The sequence below is a fragment of the Dermacentor silvarum genome, chromosome 2 (assembly GCF_013339745.2).
Source record: "Dermacentor silvarum isolate Dsil-2018 chromosome 2, BIME_Dsil_1.4, whole genome shotgun sequence".
NCBI classification, from domain to species: domain Eukaryota; kingdom Metazoa; phylum Arthropoda; class Arachnida; order Ixodida; family Ixodidae; genus Dermacentor; species Dermacentor silvarum.
Window position 1 is genome coordinate 7,209,173 of NC_051155.1, and position 22,130 is coordinate 7,231,302.

General features: G+C 44.9%; 1 protein-coding gene and 1 long non-coding RNA gene across 4 annotated transcripts in view; both read left to right on the forward strand.

The window, feature by feature from the left end:
• Nucleotides 1-22,130, forward strand: part of LOC119441296 (autophagy-related protein 16-1) — a 445,594-nt gene that overhangs the window by 229,558 nt on the left and 193,906 nt on the right. The window lies entirely within an intron of this gene.
• On the forward strand, nucleotides 7,455-10,273 carry LOC125942886 (uncharacterized). Its single transcript, XR_007465398.1, has 2 exons — nucleotides 7,455-7,529; nucleotides 10,100-10,273. It is a non-coding gene; the product is annotated as an uncharacterized LOC125942886 (long non-coding RNA).

Consider the following 22,130-nt stretch of genomic DNA (forward strand, 5'->3'; position numbering starts at 1 on the left):
CCATTTGCCATGTGTCGCACCAGGTTTTAGTCTTTTACAAGTTTAATTCAAGAAGAGTCTTATCATCGGGATTTTCTACTTTGTCATACAAGACACAATCGTCTGCGAACAGGTGAATGGGTACTGTGATATTATTAGGCATATCATTAATGAAAATTTTAAAAAGGAGCGGACCCAAAACGCTACCCTGGTGTACACCAGATAGTACCCCTGAGGGATCAGAGCGGCAGTTTTCAAGCACAACATACTATTCTCTATTGGAGAGATAGGATGAAGACCATTTAGTGATCATTGAATTTTTGAAAATTTTATCAATCTTTAGGAGCAATTTAGAGCGGAAAACTTTATCGAAGGCTTTACAGGAGTCAAGGAATATTATGTCTACTTGTTTGCGTTCGTTCAAGGCACTTGCGAGATTATGTGTTAATTCAACCAACTGAGTTATTGTCGAGTGCTGCTTACGGAAACCATGTTGGCAGCGATCTAGGATATTGAAATCAGCGAGGTATATGGATAATTGTTTGGAGACAATATGCTCTAGTAATTTGGCACATTTACTAATTAATGAAATAGGTCTATAGTTATTAACATCCAACTTATTACCACTTATGCGAATCGGAACAATTTTCGCACACTTCCAAGCAGATGGGAAGCAGCCAGTAGAAATTGAAGTCTGATACATAACTGTAAAGTATTTAGCGGTCCACTCTGCATATCTGTACAGAAACTCATTAGAAATGTTATCTGGACTCTTTTTGCTATCGATGTTCAATATGAGATTTAATGCACCCTGTTCATTTATTTAAATGTCATTCATAGATTGGGAACTTCGTCAAAATTAGGTGAGGAGCAATCATCTTTAGTATAAAGTGAGTGACACTAGACCAATCAGTTGTAGTTATCGAATTAAAGAATGATTCCTGGTCAAATATGGAAGTAACATGAGTAAGTGTTCTAATGCGCTTGACCACGTTGAATGCAACAAATATTGGATAGTGATCAGTAATGTTCACATCTATTACTCCAGCATAGGGAGAGGGCGAGAAATTACAAAGTGCATGATCCAGCAAAGAAGCACCACCAAAAAGAGGACATCTAGTGGGAGATGAGATGAGAAATTCAAAACCATAGCCACTGAAACAATTGGAATATTCCGTGTAAGCGGTATTTTTGATATTCAGTAAGTTAATGTTGATGTCTCCAACTAATAGAACACGGTTGCTTTCTGATGATAACTTATGCAAAATGGTGTCCAGGCAAGAAATGAAATCCTTTGTGTTCGAGGAAGGAGAATGGTAAACACACCCCAGGATAACGTTGTTATTATCATTTAAAAAAAAGAATGATCTAATTCAATCCATACGGATTCACAATGTATGATGTCAAAAGAAAGATCTTTTCGGTGGGTGTAGGGTAGATCAGAGGCAATAAAGATTGCTGAGCCACCATAACTACCTGATGAACAGTGACAGTACTCAGCTTCGTTCGATCACAGGCCGAAAATGTTGCCGTCGTACGTGCAGAGCGAAGTTTCAGAGATGAAAACAATATCAAAGGAATGAGCAAGTGAACTTGTAAATTTCTAGATATTATCTGAATTTTTGCGAGGGCTTCATGTGTTAAAATGAACCAGGGAACGATTACTTTCAGCTAGCATGTGCTTCATCTCTTCAGGAGATAGCAGGGCCATGATGAAAAGATAGAAGTGAAAAAAAAGTGCTAGGAACAAAAAAAAAATGAACACAGAATCCAGTGGCTAAGCAAAGATGCTTATGTAGCTTTCTTTGACGATACGATATACCCTGCTTTCACTAGATTTGCTAGCCTTGATATAGGTGACCCGTAAAACGAGCAATCGCAGGGAATTGTGGGGCGCGCCGTCTGCTAGCAGCTTTCGGTTCGACGGACGAGACGGCGGCATCGGCGGCATGCCTGGTGCCCGTGTTTTTCTACGCGGTTTCAACTGTCAGGCGTGCGAAGCTTTGTGTCCGCTTTGTCGACCAGCAATGTCATACCATTCATGCAGCTGATTTCTAGGTTTCAGTTCACTCTGGGCGCGACGATGACGAGCCAAGAAAGGCAAGGATACGCTTTTATTCACAAAGGAACTGGTGTTCGTTTTGGCAGCCATTTTTTGTTTCTGCCAGATTTAGCTCTACGACATTTGTCGTTGCTTGGACACACTGTCACTGACTGGTCTGCCTGCGGGTCAGTCAAACAGGTGAAAAAGTTATCGTTATCCGATAGTTTATCAAGCGTATAGAAGCATTACTTAGAAAATCGGGTGCTGAGCTAAAGATGGCTACAGCGATGCATGCTGCTCTGATCGTAGCTAAAAACCGATATCGTCGGTATAACGGCGCAGCTAGCGCTGAAAATGACAACTTTACGCGCTGTCAACGGCATTTCTCAGTCGAAACACTAGGTTCATTTGAAGTGGTGCGTAGTTAGATGTTCTTGATTTTTTGTCAACAATGGCACCGTATCGCCATCATATTACGACTGCGCATTATCTCTATCTGTGCTCAAGGAGCTAAGGAGGTCTAGTTGGTTACGAGTACAGTTAAACCTCCTTATAACGAATTCCTGGATATGGATAGAAAGAAAAACGAAGTTTTTCTATTCCCCGCCGGTACTCCATAGAAGCACATGTATTTGAGACCTCTACGTAACGAAGTGGCAGCGGGAGACCCCCTAGAAATAACGCATTTTCCCCGCCGACAACCTAGAGATTTTGTCCTAAATTTTGTCGTTTTTGCGCGAGCAGCAACCGAAAGCACTTTCTCCGCCGCGACGGAATGCGAAGCAGCGGCGTCTCGCTTGGCGCGCTCGAAGTCACGGTGACTGCGAGGGGAGAGTGAGCGCACGTGTGCTTGCTTGCGCGAGGCGGGCCTGCATCCCTCGACCCGGCGATCTTGCAGCCGCGGGCTGACCTTTCCCCCTCCCTTCATTCAAACCTGATCCCGCCACTTGGTGCAGCTGGCCTAGCCCGCCAAGCTGGCACTCTCAATCCTTTTCCAGTTGGATGTTGCCGAAGGAAAAAAAAAAAGTTTTTTTTTTTTTTCAACACGCTGGCAGCACCCACTCTTTGGTTACTGTGCAAGTCTCTGCACTTCACAATTCACTAACCTGACACTAGGTGACACTATATACGATGCTACTGCACTCTCCCGAGTGAAGCCGAACGGGACGGTCGTGGCCGAGTGGATCTCAGTGCAGCAGGAGCAGCATACCAAAGAATAAGTTCAATTTTTGATTATTTTTATTTGGTTGATAGAAGTGTTAGGTTAACCGAGCTATCTATATATATTGTTTTTCATGCTTTCTTAGTTTCTTGGTTATTTTCGTAGGACGTTAGTAGGTAACGAATAGTTGTATTTTTTGGAAGCGGGTCGTGGCGCACGTGTTTCATGGTGAAAGCACCGTAAAGCGGCAGTTTTAAACCGTGTTAGGGAAGCTAGCGGAGGTAGCCGGATAGCGAGATTGCCGTACGTCTTACCGTGGGGATTTTGGTGGGCTTTCTCGTTAGGTGGTCGGGCGGACGATGGTGCGGCAGGCTAGGAAGGACAGGGGTGATGGCGAGCTGGTGCAGTGCGAGGAGTGCAAACGGTGGTATTTGGACGAGACGCACTTCGCAAGTTTAGCCGACGCTGAGGAGGCTAACTTCGCGTGCAGGTCGTGTGAAGGATTTAAGGGGGCTGTACGGCGGATGGAAGGGGAATGGGCAGCTAGTGTGGAGGAGCTCAAAGGGGAGCTGAATGTGGAGCGAGAGCGGCAGATTGAGCTCGAAACTCGGATCGGCGAGTTGCTTGACAGGGAGGGGGCCGAGGCCATCCTGGTAAAGGGAATAGCTGGCGAGCTACAAGATGAACGGGAAAAGCGAGCCGTGCTGGAAGAGCGGGTGGAGGTGCTAATGGCACAGGCGGCGCGTAATCCTGGGTCAGAGTTGCGTCAGGCGGGCGGCGGGCACAGTGCGGAAACTCAGGCAGAGGCGTGCTATGAGAGCAGGGAGGGACACCTAGGGGCCGTAGAACAGCAGGCGAGAGCCGGCGGCAACACGGCGGTTCCACAAAGCTACAGCGAGATAGCGCCGCGGCAGGCTTCGGGTGGGAAGGGACGAACGGCAGGGAGCCCGTCGTCGCGTGTCAGTGGCGCACGGCAGGTGGAGAACCAGCTAGCGATAACTGGAGGACGGCAATCGCAGGCGGGAGGCAAACGTGTAGAGCGAAGGGTCCTGGTGGTGGGGGACTCCAACGTAGCGAGGGTTGAGGAGGGCGTCCTTACAAAAGTGAAGGCAGACGGGCGGGTGAGGGTGGAGGCCCAGTCAGGGAAGTGCATGGTTGACGCAATGGCAAAGCTCAGAAGGTGGTATAGGACAACATGGAGCACGAAAATCTGGTCGTTATCCATGCTGGTCTCAACGATATGCTGAAGGGAAGGAGCCAGAACCTAAACACAGTTAGAGGTTGGGTTGCGTAAACTCAGAGAAGCCTCTGCGAATGTGCATGTGACCATATGCACAATCCCAGAGGTCCAGGGCCAGGCTAGCGGGATGGAACGGAGTGTGGTTGAGGCTAACCGGGTCATTAGGGGTCTGAGCCGACCACTTGGGTACGGCGTAATGGAAGTAAACCGGGAAGTATACAAGTCTGGCTCCCACCCTTTTGCACAGGATGGCATTCACTACAGTGGTGCCACGGGCGAGAGGGTAGGTAGTAGGATAGGGCGCCAAGCTACGGCTTTTTTGGGGGGTCCCAGAGCCTTAAGGCCACCAGTGTAGACGAAGACGGACCCTGAGAGGCCCCAAGATTCAAGAAACGTAGAGTCGGTAGGAGAAGAAATAGACGTAAGCACCAGGGGCAAGGTTATTCTGACATAGGGTACATTAACATGCAAGGTGGCAGGAATAGGCTGAAGTGGGAGGAGATAGACGAGCAACTAAGGCAGGAAAAGCTGATGGTATACGTGTTTGTGGAGACACATGTTAGGGACATGGAGCAACCACCCTGTAATCCTGACTATGCATGGGAATATTGCAATAGAACAGAGGGCAGCAGAAAAGGGGGTGGAATTGGAGCATTCATTTGTGGGTACACAACTTTAATGAGTCCACACAAAAGACGTAACAACAACAACTGCCTGATTGCGGGAGCACACACAGTTTATATCTTCTGTCGGGCGAGCGTGTTCTTATCACGCTGGCGCTCGGTTTAGTAGCGTCGACGCTGCGCGCAGGCGCAGAAGCGGCGCCGCACCGTGCCGCCCCCTCCCCCCCCCCCCCCCCCCCCATGCAGAGAGGTGCCCTCAGGTTTGAAGAGCATTGGGGAAACGCACGTGGCGCCCAAAGCGCGTGATGTAGGGCACGGGCTGAGGCGTTGGGGGCTGTTGTGGGTGATTTACGGGAGGCGCGCAGGAGTTGGTAGTTTCCTCGCAGAGGATGTATGACGGCTTCAGTCGGTCGATGGAGACGCGAACGTCCCTCCCGCTGATTTGAAGGGTGAATGTTTTGTCGTCACGGCGGATGACTTTATAGGGTCCGGAGTAAGGTGGTTTAAACGGCGCACGTACGGTGTCGTCGCGGAGAAATGCATGCGAGCACGTTGCCAAGTCCTTGAACACGAACTGGGTCGGCTTGGTGTGACGTGCTGCTGGAGACGGGCGCAGTGAGGCCATTGTGCGGCGCAGCCGGGCGACAAAGCCTGTAGGGTCCGAGGTGGTGATGTCGGGAGTTGAAGCGGAGAGAAGTTCCCCAGGTAGGCGAAGCGGCTCCCCGTAAACGAGTTCTGTGGGCGTTACCTGGATGTCTGGTTTAAAAGTGGCGCGCAGACCAAGAGCGACGGCTGGGAGAGCCTTGAGCCACGTTGAGTTAGGGTGGCACGTGATGGCTGCCTGAGCTGTCGGTGAAACCGCTAAATCATCCCGTTGGCGCAGGGGTGGTAGCTGGTAGTCCGTGAGCGCTCGCACCCGGTGGAAAGCCCGAGGAGCCTGAAGAGTTGGGACTCGAATTGCCGTCCTTGATCGGTTGTGACGCGACAAGGAGTGCTGAAGCGGGAAATCCAGCCAGTGAAGAAGTCCGAGGCGATGTCTTCTGCGGTTATCTTCGCGGCAATACTTCGGGCCATCAAGTGTACCGATCGATGGCGGTGAGGCAGTAGCGGTAAGGCCCGACCGGTGGAAGGGGGCCGATGATGTCGATGTGGACGTGTTGAAACCGTTCCGACGGCAGGGGGGAATGCCCCAAGCGGTGATGTGACGTGCCGGGTGATTTTGGCGCGCTGGCATGGAATGCACGTGCGTGCCCAGGTGCGGCAGTCCCGTTGCATTGACGGCGAAACATAGCGGTCAGTGACAAGGCGTGTAGAAGCGCGGATGCCGGGGTGGCTGTGGTTGTGTAATTGGTTGAAAACGCTGCGGCGATGCGGCGAAGGGACATAAGGTCTCACTCGTCCGGTGGATATGTCGCAGTAGAGAGTGTCCGTCGACCTAGGGATGGCGACTTGTTGAAGTTGAAGAGAGGAGCCGTTTTCGAGGAGCTGCTGGAGTTCGGCGTCCGTTTTCTGAGCGTTGGCGAGGGTGTCAGTCGTAACGGGTGGCAGCTCGACAGCAGGGACGCGTGAAAGTGCGTCGGCGACCACGTTATCCTTTCCGCTGATGTGTTGGATGTCGGTGGTAAACTGGGCGATAAAGTACAGTTGGTTCTGCTGGACCGGTGGAAGTTTTTCGCGTCGTTAGGAGAAAGCATAAGTGATAGGTTTGTGGTCAGTGTAGATGGTGCAGTGCTGTGCCTCGAGAATATGGCGAAAATGTTGGACCGCTTCGTACATGGCGAGGAGTTCTCTGTAGTAGAGCACTGCACGGGCTCGAGCTTACACGAAAGCCCGGGCCCGGCCCGGCCCGTGGGCCGGGCCGAGTAAAGCAGTTTTTTCACGGGCCGGGCTCGGGCACGGCGTGTGCCTTTTGACCCGGGCCCGGGCCGGGCTCGGACTTTCTGGTGGTGCGCATGTAACGTGCAGCGAGTTATTCTCGGGCCTCTCAACTATGAAAAACATGTATTTTTCGGTCTCGGGCCGGGTTCGGGCCGGTTTCGAGTCGGGCTCGGGCCGGGCTCGGGCCTAAGGTAAAGGGGTGGCGGGCCGGGCCGGGCGGGTAACGTAGACTATTTCCGGGCCCGGGTCTCGCCATAAATGTTTTGATCGGGCTCGGGCGGGCCGCCCAATGTAAAAACGGGCCCGGGCCGGGCCCGGGCTGCAAAAATCGGCCCGTGCAGTGCTCTAGCCACGACTCTTGGGTGTGGCAGCATAATCCACTGCCTGCGCGCCTAGCCGCACAACTGCAGCCTGGCGGGCCTCTGCTGGCCGTGACTGCTGCGACCCGGTCGCAGCAAACAAAAGGTGCCCAAAACGTTTGGTGCGACCCATGACGTCACGTCCGCTGTAACCAATGATGTCACGTCCGTTTATTTTCATGGCGGCTGTTTTTCGGGGCCGGTCGCGTTGTGAAGCGGTCCGTATTCCGTGCCTTCTTACAGAGTAAGTAATCCATTTTTCCACTCTATATGCATGTAATAAAAGGTTGGGGCTGTCAGCTGCTTGATGTGTTGCCGTCAGTTATCTTGCGCGCATATTTTGCCTCGTGGCCGCGTGAAATTGCAGCCGGCCCGTGGAATGGGCCGTGGCATCCCATATAAAGCTATAAAGCTGATCCTCCGTCAGGATCGTTAGTACGTGTACAGAGCCATCCAGTAGTGTGGTTCAGTGAATGATGCGTGAAAAAACGAGCACGCAAGAAAATCCTGGCATGGTGAGCTGTTCCGCCAGATCGTGTTGAATCGCGTTTTTGCGCGAGATGGTCGAACAGCTTTGCTACTGCTTTTCTACAGCTTTGCTGCATTTCATTTAATCACCACCTGCATTCTTTTTAATAAGACAAATGGCATTACTGCGCGAAAGAGCGTCTCGGAAGTTTCCCAACAACAGCCAATGCCGCCGTGCCTGTTGCATGCACGCTTACCAGCTACACGCTGTCCTGATGCAGTTGGAACGATTATGACGCAGTATCAGCCTGCTACTGCGGGCTGCAGGATCACGGTGACAATACAATTAAAATAACTAAAGAAATTAATGTAGTAAGTGTGGTGTTCAAACGTTGCCAAGCGTGATAAGCGGACCTGCCTCGTAAGATGCGTTGAATGAATCGGCTTTCTAAAGTCAGCTTCGCCGCAGTAGACGTGTTACGCGGTGAAGCTTACCCAAAAATTATTGCAGTGAAGCATACCAAAAGTGAAAAGGGGCCGCTATCACGGGACATGTATATGTTCCTTAACTATGTACGCGCGCACTCGCCTTCGCCCATCACATTACGCGCGCCCAGGAGCGTAATAAGTGTATTGGCAGGTGTACTCACATATATGAAAACTGCCAAGAAAAGCTGGTTAAGGCAAGCTCTCTTGTCGAAACGTTTGCACCAGCCTGTTCGACCACTGTTATATCACCGCAGTTTGTGTATTGCGGTGAAGCATACCGATAGTGGGTAGGGGTCACGCGAATCGGGAGTGTAGGGTTTCAGCCAGCGACGAACCCTACCAGTCTCAACGTTCTAGTCTCAACAAAGCTCATTTTTGCGCCAGGATGACGTTTCGACAACTTTTGTTGGCTATTGGTGATGACACAACTCTTTTACAGATAACATTCTCTAAGCCTTTTGAAATGACAGGGAGCACTGACACCGGCCGATAATTTGACATGTCATTTCTGTCCCCTGATTTAAACAGTGCAGTCAGCTTCGCCTGTTGCATTTTTGTAGGGTAAACGCCAGTAGACAAGCAAACATTGAATACGTGGGTGAAAACAGGCACTTTGCTTTGTTGTGTACCTGTCATACTGCTATTAAATTTTCCTTTCCTTTTAAAGTGCTTACGTACATCACATCGCAAGGAGTCACTGTGTAATTAGTGACCTTGTCATGTTAAAAAACCAGGCTCTACTCAAGAGAGGTTGGGGTTAAGTACCTGTGAAATTTTTTTAGAGGGGTAGTTTTCTGAGAAGAAATCAGATGCCAGAAACAGACCTGTGGTATCCTGGGTTTGAGTATTTAACAGTGGAACAGATACAAAATACATTATATTTCTTGTCTGAAACCAACAAGTAAGTGAAATATGTAAATATATTAAATAGCGTCCATGGAGCAACTGCAAGCTGTGCACACCTAGACCCAAAATGCGCTTCTCTTGCTCCAGTCCATGCAGGCTGTCAGCTGCTTTGTTGAAGCCTCTGGTACATTCTCAGTGGTGCAGTAATTTTTGTCTGCATTTTGCTCAAGTGTGCCCTAGACATAATTCAGTGATTTGCAGTTGCAACTGGACTGCAGCCTCAGCTTGGGAGACCAGTGGTAGGGCACATTTTGTAAAACTAAGCTACACATGGCATTACCAGTTTGAGCAGAGACCTGTTTATATATGTGTCGTCTTTAGCATCTAGATTTTTTTACCATGAATTCAGAAAAATCTCCAGCACATTGAGTCCCTAGATTTGAAATGCTGTATAAGTTGTCTTCTTGTTCATTGCGGTTGCGCTTAACTTCTGTCCAAATAGGAGAGCACTTCTGCATAGCACATCAAGGACCATTCTTATTAACATGCCTTCCTTTTATTTATCTTACCTACAATCAAGAGCACACGTATATAGCACATGAATGTGCTGTGCTTGAACTTGACTTACATTGCCATGTTTAGTAGCACAGTGCTCATAGTTGGTGTTGGTTCATTCAAGCTAAGCATTACTACAACCTTTAACTGTAGGTATTATGGTGTGAGAGCAGAGAAATGGATATGCAAAGACAGTTGGGCACGTTAAGACATCTTTTTGTGTGTGAAAAGGTGAAAGATACACAAAATGGGATAGAACACGTCCACTTTCATCTTTTCTCACAAAAAAAAAAAAAAAAAAGTCGGAGGAATAAGGTTCCTTCACTGTGCCATAGAAACTATATGTTTGCTCTCAAATGTAATTCTGATTCGTTGGATTTGTTCTTGTGCTGTTTTTCTTGAGTGTGCTTTACTTTTCACACGTCAACGTTTCAAACTCGTTTTTATTTTTGACAGACTGAACATCCCACGTCTTGGTTTGACTTCCTGGTACAGGATACTTGCAGTTGGCATGGAGTGGTGAAGCAGCATGGTGTACTTTTATTAAAAGCACAGATTTCACCAGTATAGAAGCAGTTCATCAAAAAAAAAAAAAAAATGTGTGCTGAAAATAAAGTGTTCCTACCCACATTCCTCAGTGTCTAATTATGCTTGTATCCCTGTGTTCTCTTCAGCAAAACCACTTATATGGGGAATTGATTGTGATAAGTGCTTGTGAAAGTTTTCAGGAAGAGCTTTGGACCCTTTTTACTGGTGCACAGGTAAAATGTGCACATTTTGTAAAATTGAAACACCAGGTGGAGTAGCAAACACCAATGCTTGATGTGGCATTTGTCGGGCTTGTGTGTCGGCACATTTTCCATACAACAATATACTCTAGGACAGCATGCTAGCACTACAAAGCACCCATCTTTTATGTTAGGTATAAATTACTGCAAGCTCTTTAAAGATGGTCACAAGAGAAATGCTGGCTTTAATTCAAAACCAAAGGTGAAGGAAGCTGTGCAAATGTATTGAGAAATTATGCAATCTGTGCCGTTTACTCAGTTCAGGTAACGTCCAAACGTGCCATAAGGCCTTGATAGCTGAAACCTGAGTAACAACTGGTAATGCAATTAAAGAATCTTGCTACACCTCTAAAAATGAGGCAGTGAAATGAAATTAGTGTCACAATTCCTTTTTGTTGGGACTTCGTTTGGGTTGAATATACTGATTGTAACAACACAAAGTGGAGGGGGTGATGCACATTAGAGAAATGCTAGTCTATTTTTATATTCCACCTTCTCTACGTTCAAAGTGCAGTAAAGTTACCATGGAAAGCTACAGTGAAGCCATTGGTTGAGTCTGTATGGTGGCAATCACCAACCTAACTGCTTGGGTTTATAGTGCCTTACTTGTACATACCTATTTAAACGTTGAGCTATTTGAACATTGATTAAGGTAACCAACATATGAACAAGTAGTTTACTGAGTAAATTACATGGGGAAGGGCAGAAAGATAGGACAGAGCACAGGGGGTGTATTCTGCAAGTGTCAACCAAATGGACATAACCATTTCAACTGCTGCTTAAGTTCTGATTGGCTGGGCTGGGGCACACGTGAGAGGGAGACAGGTGCCCCAGTCAATCAACGTTTCAGCAACAGATGAAATGGTTATGTCCATTTGGTTGACACTTGCAGAACACCCCCCTCCCCGCATTTCTGTCTGTGACCAACATGCCTGGTATGGCACCCTTGCTTTCAATATCCGTCTTTATCAGCAAAAGTGGGAAAGAGCCACGTTTGTGCATGAAACGTTTTCCTGAGGTTGTCTGCCTTGAAGCCCATGGTGGTAATCACAAGAAACAGGGCAGATCCAGAGTAGCACCAAAGGAGAAGCCTTTATCAAGACAAATATGGAGGGGGGTTACTGCATGCTCAAATTTGTGAGCTCACAAGTTTGCCAAGGCCGCGTCGTGTCGGTAGTTGATGAAGACTACATGAGAGAGAGAGAGAGATAAATGAGATGCGAAAGGCAGGGAGGTTAACCGGAAGGTAACTATCCATTAACATGGTTAATGAATAACCACATAGGCTAAAATTATTTAGGTACTGTTTATGAGGACTACATATTTGCTGGAAATCTCTGAAAATAATTGTGCAAGCGCAGAATAACACCCTCCACTAGTGGTGATGTCCTTGAAGGAATGAATATGTATCAGTTGTACCTGTGTGGTGAATAAAGTTACATAAAAAAAAAAACTTGGCAATAGAAACTAAATTCAGAGTAGTACTCCAAATACATTGCCTCTTCTTTAGGACTAGATGAATGCAATTAATTATAATAATCAATTGAAAATCAAATGCCAACCACAAAAAAAATGTTATAAATGTTTTAGCTCCTACCTGAGAGCCATGATTGTGAACAAAGCTCCAGTTGAACCATCTCTAATTTTTCATTTTCATGATTTGTGTTTAAACTACTTACCATGCCTCTTTCGACCAGACCAGACGAGCCTTCGTCAAACTCTTCACTACTTCAATGCAAATAATTAGAGGTTGGCAAATGTAAATTTTTTCTAATGGGAATAGTAAGTGTCGAATAGTCGAATACAGATGAATACATTTACAGCAGGCTTATTTATCTTGCTATAATTAAGCACCGTGCTTGTACTGACTACAAAAAAAAAGAAAAATACTGCTAACTATCAGGGAAGATTAGGATTAGTGAACACAAGTTCACTAATTGTGATTTAAAAAACTGCACAAACACCTCTCAAGATCTTTAGAGCCTGGTGGCAAACAAGAGTTCTAAGAATAAATAGCTGCTGTATGACTAGCTGTAAAAAAGTACTAAATAAATGGTTGTGGCAGAAAAAAAAAACGGAAGACAAAAGCTGCAGAAGGACTATTTTGCTGTAAAGACATGTAAAAGGACAGGTTGCAAGAAAAAAATCACCGGTTATAAAAAATTTACATGTTCAGACTGTCAATAAAAATAAATGATAGGCTATATTCAAAAATCAGGAGTTGTCATGTAGCCTTCCATCATGAAATCAAAAACACAGTTTGCATTACCAATTCTGTTTCTGCATTGCTTCGAAAACTTTTGTTGTTTCACTTGTGATAATTTGGGATACTTTGTTAGCAGATGGTGAACAGTAACAACTTTAACGGTCGGTTACTGCGAAGTATTTGGCTAGTTTTATTTAATCAAAAATGCTGAATAGTTGATTATTTTAGAATACGAATAGTTAGCATGTAACGTTCGATTCATATCCAAAACTTCAAATATTCTTCCACCCCTACAAATAATACTTCCTTTACCAGTGTTCATGCCAAAGCCCCCCCCCCCCCCTCCTTAATATGTACTCGGCATCCACCTCTACAATCCTGAGGCATACTGACATTATGCCGTGTGGCAACCCAAGCAAATAAAAAAAAAATCCTGAGGCATGATTAGATTTGCATTGTGTGGTAAGTACCAGTCTGCAATAGTTTGGATCTGTCGGCTGTGCTGAGTAATTGTACATCACATACTTGTAACAGTCAAGTAGTGCTTCTCAAGAATCGTGTTCGAACTGCACACACTAAAACATAAGCTGGGATATTCAAAAGACAAGTACATGTTTTGCTTGCCAATCAACGTTTAGTGTGCTCATTTATGTTAGGTGTGCTGTTAAACGAATATTGTAATTTGCTAATGCAAAGAAAAATCAAGCCAGTATCTCTTGCTTTATAAATATATGCACTGAACCAAGAAAGTAATTAACGAAGAAGAACATCAGAAATAAACACAAATATGTGTGCACTTACCGGCATAAAATAATTCTCAATGCAATATTTCATTGAGGCATGCAACTTGAATTAAAGCCAGCTCACAGGCTTTCCAAAGCATTCCCTAACTTGTATGTGTTGCTCAGCAACATTCAAGAAGCTTTCACCAGGTTGATTTTTCCTTTGAATAACTTAGACAATTCTGTCTCGTAATAGGTCATGTAGATGACTTCATTTTTTGAAGTCGCATGTCAAGAAACCAGTGCTAGAAGAGAGTATAGCATTATGCACAGCTGCATATTTAAGGCACTTTCTAAAAACACACCGATTCATGATCATTCACTGTGTTAGTAACTATACTCCTACCGAAGCAGACTGAGAACACATCTGGGCTCAGTGGCGCACCCAGAATCTCTGCCAGGGGGTGGGGGGTTGAATTTTTAGGGGGGGGGGGGAGAGCAAACACTTGCCTTGCTTTAGCTAAAGGAATCCAACAGCCAATAAAATGCCTAATAATTATAATTATAATTACACCAAGGATGATGACGATCTGTATTCCATCAGCATTTTACTCAATGTAAATTAAGTGTGGATGTAATTAAGTGTGAATAAAGACAAGACAATGATAGAGTGTTTTTGTTAATCAGGAAAATTCGACGGCAAGCCACCGCCTGAATTGTAATGACAATGTGAACAGAGCACTAAAGGTACACGTTGGACTGGTGGGGCTGGACGCGTCGGGGGGGGGGGGGGGGGGTAACTTGGCCACAGGGGGGCGTTACAACTACCGGACCCCCCCCCCCCCCCCCCCCGTCGGTGCGCCACTGTGGGCATTGCATTCAATAGCTGATGTAAAATGCGAAAATTACTGCTTGTAGGTATGAATGAACCAAATGAGTCAGAAATATAGGTTCTCAAACTTCTAGTATTGAGTGTGGCAACATTTACGAAAAACACATTGCAACTGAAAGTTGCAAAGCATGCGCTGAAATAACTGAAATAGCTAGATTTAATAGACCAATAAACAGAAACTGCAAATTCCCAACATTTCTAAATACTTTTCCTCACACTACCCTCATAGAGGTGGCTTCCCTTAATTGCTCACACCTCTGCCTTACTTCTATAATTCCCTGCTCTCGCTGCTTTGCCCATGCTGACTGGCACCTTGCACAAAGGTTAGGGCAAAAGCAGCTTGTGTTGTGAGGCAAGCTGTCCACGTCTGGTAGCCACATGTCAGTTTATCATAGTAAATGAAAGGCAAGCCATGAGGGTAAGTCATAGAGAAGACGGATACCTAGGTTCAATGATAAACTAAAACGCCAAAATGGAACTATTAGGCAGTCCAGAGGATCAGCAAAACTGACGTAGATTGGAAAAACTGGAAAGATGCATCATGGTGTATATTTATGTTATACAGGTCCCAGCCAAGTTGAAAGATTTTTACTTTCTAATAAACTTATAAGACAATACATGACCAGCAATACTGTATAGGGAACTGAAACAATTTTAATAAAGTCATCTAGAAGTCAGGACAGAGAAGGGACTGAAGTGAGGATGCTAAAGTGGATGAAGTGGAAGCAGAATATGAAGATACGTCTTAAAAAATGACATCCAACACACGCATAAAGGTGGCAAAGATTGGACTCAATGTTCAAGAAGAAGTTGAATATGACAATTTATTAGAATACATACATGAGAGGGCAGCAGCAATACAGCCGAGATAACTGTCATGCAAGAGGAAAGGATGCTAGTCTAAACATTAACAGTTGAGCAGAAAATGATTAAGCATGGGTGCAGGCTCATGTAGAATTCCGTATGGTATGCACGATGTGAGAGTTGAATCTCATAAAGAACCGTGGCCTTACACGCCTCAAATATAAAATGATGTGGGCTAAGATGAGTGTATAATCAAGGATAGCATCAAGAGGGGGCCTCCTCCAAAAAAGAGAACAAGAGGGAGAGCGATTTTCGACGTAACAGATACAAGTCATGCGTATCACAATTAACTCCAACATGTCTCGGGGAAGACACAAACTGAATCTGCCAATGGTGTAGGCAAAATGGTATGTGTGTATATATATATATATATATACACACACACATATATATACACACACGTACATACATACATGCATACATACATACATGCATGCATACATATATTCCGGTGTGATAGGCGTAAAGTACTATATTTTTTTCATACTGTGTTACCCTTTGAACTTGGGCCATTGCTGTTTTAATATAGCAGTTGCCAACTGGCAGATAAAACGTAAATCTGCGAAACTAAGTCTACGACTGGAATATAATAATATAGCCATTTGCTGCTTGTAATTAATAACCACCTCTTTCTTTTTGCACGCAAATAGTACGCTGATATTCCCGAAAGAGCATCATACAGTAGCTTATTTGTGTTTGTTAAATAGGGCACAAAAATGCTTTACTCAAATATGCATACTATATTTGTTTGTATGATTGATTAGTTGGTGAACTTGTCAATGAGGACTTTATATTTACGGTTGCAGCAAGATACTGGCAATGTTACATGACTGAAATGTTGCGATCTCACTCAGTATGTACATGGCCCCTTCATACATGACTGACGGCGCACTGTCAATAAATGTGTCGAAGTCAGATAATTTTGTTCCATGGAGCTGGATAATCTCTTTAAAGGATGCAGAGAGGACAGGAATACCCTTTGTTGCATTGTTTAGGGAGTCCTTGTTTAATACGGAGTGATAAAATTTTGGCCTGATGTACAGTCAGTATAATGCCACATTTTTTCATAAAAGATTTACATTACTGGCCCAAACCACACGAACAAGTTAATTACTAGCTGCAGGCATAACAAGAATTAAGGAAAAACTGCTACTTCACCATAGCTGACACAACACAGCATTGAACATGTGTGGAAAAGTGCCTTTGTGTGGTCCCTCTAGTAAAGCTGTCATGTGTATAGCAGTACTCTGCAGCCTGATTGAATGAACTGCAGTAACACTGAGTAAACAGCATCAATTGACCCGAGCTCAGTTTCTGTATTTGTTTTTTTCTTGCCGCTATATTGGACAGAATTGACAAAAAGAATTTGCACCCACAAATGATGTGGGCACCATGACTCAAGGAGCTGTACAACAAGATATATATACACATTCAAATATTCATTAAATTAAATTTTCTGTTCTCTACAAGGGTGGCAATATAGGCTTGTTGGTGATCATCGTCTGCGTTTCGTTTCTTCTCGTATCCTTGTTTTCACTGCGCTACACTACATGCCACTCGATACTCTAGCTGTCACATTCATGAGCACTGGAAACCTAGTATCAACTAACGTTTTGCCTGATTTACGATAATTAAAAAGCAAAATATGTGTATAGTAGGTCTAATTGAATTCTGGTGATTTTAGCATCATTGACGTATATAGCTTTTAAGAATGTTTAATTATTTCTCCCATGAAGGCAGAGTGCATGCTCAACTGCTACAATTAGTGCGAATGTAGGCAAAAAAGACATACTTTTGGCTCTGGCATACATTTTATAGTATGTTGCATGATCTAATCAAGTTGTTTCGATTTAACGAAGTTCTTGATTTAATAAAATTATAAAACCTCAGATATATACCAATAAAATTCATTTACTAGACTTACTGTACTTTATAACCAAAGTATCCAATCAAAGCAGCTACAGCCGCCGCGGTTGCGATAAGCAATTGCTTATAAACATTGCTTATAAGCAATTTGCATTAAACAGCGCGCGCAGACGAATCGCGAACGTACGTGAGCTCTACATAAACACGCCATCGTCGTTATTCTGTTGCGATGATTGAGGCGAAAGCATCAAATAGCCCATTGAGCGAAAAAGCCGGCATCTGTCGTCTCGGCGAAACGGCATCTAAATTGTCATTGGCTGGGGATGCCACGTCACAAACGCGCCTCGACGGGGTAGAGCGGGCCCAACGAAAGGGAACACCTGCTGCTCGGTAGGGCCTCAGGTATTGCGGGAGAGGAGAGGGCATCGCCTCAACGCCACATCATCCTCCCTCTCACAAGTCCAGCGCGCGGTCCGTATCTCTCTCCTTCTCAAGCCCACTTGGCTTAGCTGCTGCGCGCGCCTGCCGGCCTTAGTGACCGCTGCTACTTCCTCGGTCTGTCGATATGCAGCACGTTGGTGGCATATGGCGTTGGCATCGCAAGCTGTTGCTGCTGCTTGCTGGCTCGGGCAGCACATACCACTATGGTACATTACTCACAGTGCAAAATTCGAAGGACTGCTCACCGACATTCAATTGGGCATGTCCTCGGACGCGTCATCGTTCACCGTCACCGATTACTGTCTTCACACTGTGGTTGGCAATGTGTTGTCATTTCGAATTCATCGTAATATCACCCCTTTGACACGGCCTTCACGCTGTGTCGTAGATCACGCAGTCGTCGTCACGCATGCAACCGTCATCCCATGGTCATTATGCCTCAGTCGTCGTGACTCAAGAATTGTGATCCCATCGTCAATCATACGATCCTTGTCACACTGGCATAATCATACTGTAGTCGGCATTCGACAGGTCAATCACCCTGATCAGCATTGCCTCTAAGGTTCTAGAACAGAATGCATGTGGTGACGTACCGCAGTAGTATCGTAGGAGACACTCGGGCAGAGCAATTGCTGGCCTTGATCACCAGGCCAAGCCTCCCTGCTGCTACGACCCACCACTACATCACTTATTTCAAGCTCCACAGTAATCCTTAATTGAGTAACAAAATGGTTTCTTCAGCAAATGTCAGCATAATTGCCATAAGGACCTTCTCTCTCATGCAAAACACAACTATTGTCATGTTCACTAACTTGATCTCCACTCTTGAACTTGGTTCTTGCGTTGAATGTATCCTTTTAGCTTTCGAACGTCTGATACATTGTGCCACTGACTCCTTCTCCTGAAGTTAAGTGAAATTAATATTGATTGATTGCAATTACTAAAATGCACTGAATGCTTACTTCGTGACCAAGTACAATTTGTATATGTTTACAACTCCAATTCACAAATCTGTCTTTTGTAACTTCTGGCATGCCATTAGGCTGAGTGTTTAGGTGCTTCATTTTTCTTATTACCTCCCACTACTGCTACACATGATACATATGATAGTACTGTACTGCTACGCATCATAGCTTTACTAAAGGGACCGCACAAAGGCACTTTTCCGCACATGTTCAATGCTGTACGTGTTGTGTCAGCTACGGTGAAGTAGCAGTTTTCCCTTAATTCTTGTTATGCCTGCAGCTAGTAATTAACTTGTTCATGTGGTTTGGGCCAGTAATGTAAATCTTTTATGAAAAAATGTGGCATTATACTGACTGCACATCAGGCCAAAATTTTATCACTCCGTATTAAACAAGGACTCCCTAAACAATGCAACAAAAGGTATTCCTGTCTTCTCTGCATCCTTTAAAGAGATTATCCAGCTCCATGGAATAAAATTATCTGACTTCGACACATTTAATGACAGTGCGCCGTCAGTCATGTATGAAGGGGCCATGTACATACTGAGTGAGATCGCAACATTTCAGTCATGTAACATTGCCAGTATCTTGCTACAACAGTAAATATAAAGTCCTCATCGGCAAGTTCACCAACTAATCAATCATACAAACAAATATAGTATGCAGATTTGAGTAAAGCATTTTTGTGCCCTAGTTAACAAACACAAATAAGCTACTGTATGATGCTCTTTCGGGAATATCAGCGTACTATTTGCGTGCAAAAAGAAAGAGGTGGTTATTAATTACAAGCAGCAAATGGCTATATTATTATATTCCAGTCGTAGACTTAGTTTCGCAGATTTACGTTTTATCTGCCAGTTGGCAACTGCTATATTAAAACAGCAATGGCCCAAGTTCAAAGGGTAACACAGTATGAAAAAAATATAGTACTTTACGCCTATCACACCGGAATATATGTATGCATGTATGTATGTATGTGTGTATGCATGTATGTATGTACGTATGTGTGTGTATATATGTGTGTGTGTGTATATATATATATATATATATATATATATATATATATATATATATATACACACACACACCATTTTGCCTACACCATTGGCAGATTCAGTTTGTGTCTTCCCCGAGACATGTTGGAGTTAATTGTGATACGTATGACTTGTATCTGTTACGTCGAAAATCTCTCTCCCTCTTGTTCTCTTTTTTGGAGGAGGCCCCCTCTTGATGCTATCCTTGATTATACACTCATCTTAGCCCACATCATTTTATATTTGAGGCGTGTAAGGCCACGGTTCTTTATGAGATTCAACTCTCACATCGTGCATACCATACGGAATTCTACATGAGCCTGCACCCATGCTTAATCATTTTCTGCTCAACTGTTAATGTTTAGACTAGCATCCTTTCCTCTTGCATGACAGTTATCTCGGCTGTATTGCTGCTGCCCTCTCATGTATGTATTCTAATAAATTGTCATATTCAACTTCTTCTTGAACATTGAGTCCAATCTTTGCCACCTTTATGCGTGTGTTGGATGTCATTTTTTAAGACGTATCTTCATATTCTGCTTCCACTTCATCCACTTTAGCATCCTCACTTCAGTCCCTTCTCTGTCCTGACTTCTAGATGACTTTATTAAAATTGTTTCAGTTCCCTATACAGTATTGCTGGTCATGTATTGTCTTATAAGTTTATTAGAAAGTAAAAATCTTTCAACTTGGCTGGGACCTGTATAACATAAATATACACCATGATGCATCTTTCCAGTTTTTCCAATCTATGTCAGTTTTGCTGATCCTCTGGACTGCCTAATAGTTCCATTTTGGCGTTTTCTTTTATCATTGAACCTAGGTATCCGTCTTCTCTATGACTTACCCTCATGGCTTCTCTTTCATTTACTCTGACAAACTGACATGTGGCTACCAGACGTGGACAGCTTGCCTCACAACACAAGCTGCTTTTGCCCTAACCTTTGTGCAAGGTGCCAGTCAGCATGGGCAAAGCAGCGAGAGTAGGGAATTATAGAAGTAAGGCAGAGGTGTGAGCCATTAAGGGAAGCCACCTCTATGAGGGTAGTGTGAGGAAAAGTATTTAGAAATGTTGGGAATTTGCAGTTTCTGTTAATTGGTCTATTAAATCTAGCTATTTCAGTTATTTCAGCGCATGCTTTGCAACTTTCAGTTGCAATGTGTTTTTCGTAAATGTTGCCACACTCAATACTAGAAGTTTGAGAACCTATATTTCTGACGCACTCGAACCGGTGCTTGCTGCTATATAAAGGATAGCAAGAACCATGGCATCATCAACTTCAATGCTGTCACTGCAGGAAAGGATCAGCCATTCCGTGATATTTCAATGGAACGCACGAGGTCTACGAGGTCGCCTCGGAGATTTTAAACAGAGACTGCTCAAGTATCGATTTCCAGTTATTGTGATATGCGAGCCGAATATGACTTCGAAATTTAGACTGTCTGGTTACGAACAATTCGCGTCTGAGACAAGTGGAAATCCTAGCAAAGTCTTACTATGCGTGCGATGTGACCTCACGTACTCGCTAAACCAAATTCCGGTGCACAACAGCAACGAGTACGTTTCTATAACACTGAAGCATAAGCGCCGCACAATCTCGGTCATCGGTGGCTATATTTCTCCCAGGGGAAGATTTGACGCTGAACACCTGAAACTTGTTCTTGACTCCAGCCAAGGACCTCATGTTATCGTAGGTGACTTCAACGCACACCACCATCTTTGGGGTAGCCGGGCCATAAACACTCGAGGAAGACAGCTTCTTGACTTCATAAACAGCAATGGTCTTGACATCCTCAACGACGGCTCACCAACATATTTGCGAGGCACAACGTACAGCAGCTGTCTCGATTTAGCTATCGCTTCACGATGCCTTTCGTCTTCTGCTGCCTGGTGCACAGATGCTGAAACGTGCGGCAGTGATCACCTACCTACTTATGTACAATTGAGATGGTTCACGAGACTCCCTAATCATCATGCACAACGCACTGACTGGGATGCTTTTCAAAACAAACTGGAAGACTCCTGCGGCTGTATAACTTCCCCGCAAGAGATCGAAGAGCGAATTACAGCAGCAATGCACGCAACAACAGACATCGTCGCAACATCACATTCCAGAACATCCGTTGATGTTGTATATGAGCATCTGCGGGCAGTGCGTCGTCGCGCCGAGAGGAAATACAGGCGAACTAAATTGATATCAGACTTGAGGACGTCACGTCGTGTGCAAAAGAAAATTCAAAGACGCTTAGAAAAGCTCGACAGACAGCGTTGGAGGTCCTTTTGCAGCAGCCTGGACCCAAGAAAACCATTGTCCACGATATGGCATGTTGTACGAGCCTTGCCATCTACTCCACAACAGCGACGTCCTTTCCGAGCTCTGGCTATCAATCAGATGCGCAGTGAGAAGGAGATCGCGGAAGATTTCTGCTTACATCTCTCCGGCTCTACAACAGTGGTATCTACGCTGTTCAGGTGCGCTCCCCCAACAGTGGACGATCGTCTCGACCTTCCATTCACGCTGCAAGAGCTACGTGCTGCGATCTCTTCTTCAATACGCTCAAGTGCGCCAGGGCCTGATGGCATTACCTATTCTGCCCTACGCCATCTGGGCCCTCGAGCGACTGAAGAGCTTCTGGCTTTATATAATCTCTCTTGGGCCTCGGGAACTGTGCCTGCACATTGGAAGACAAGCAAGATCGTGGCATTAT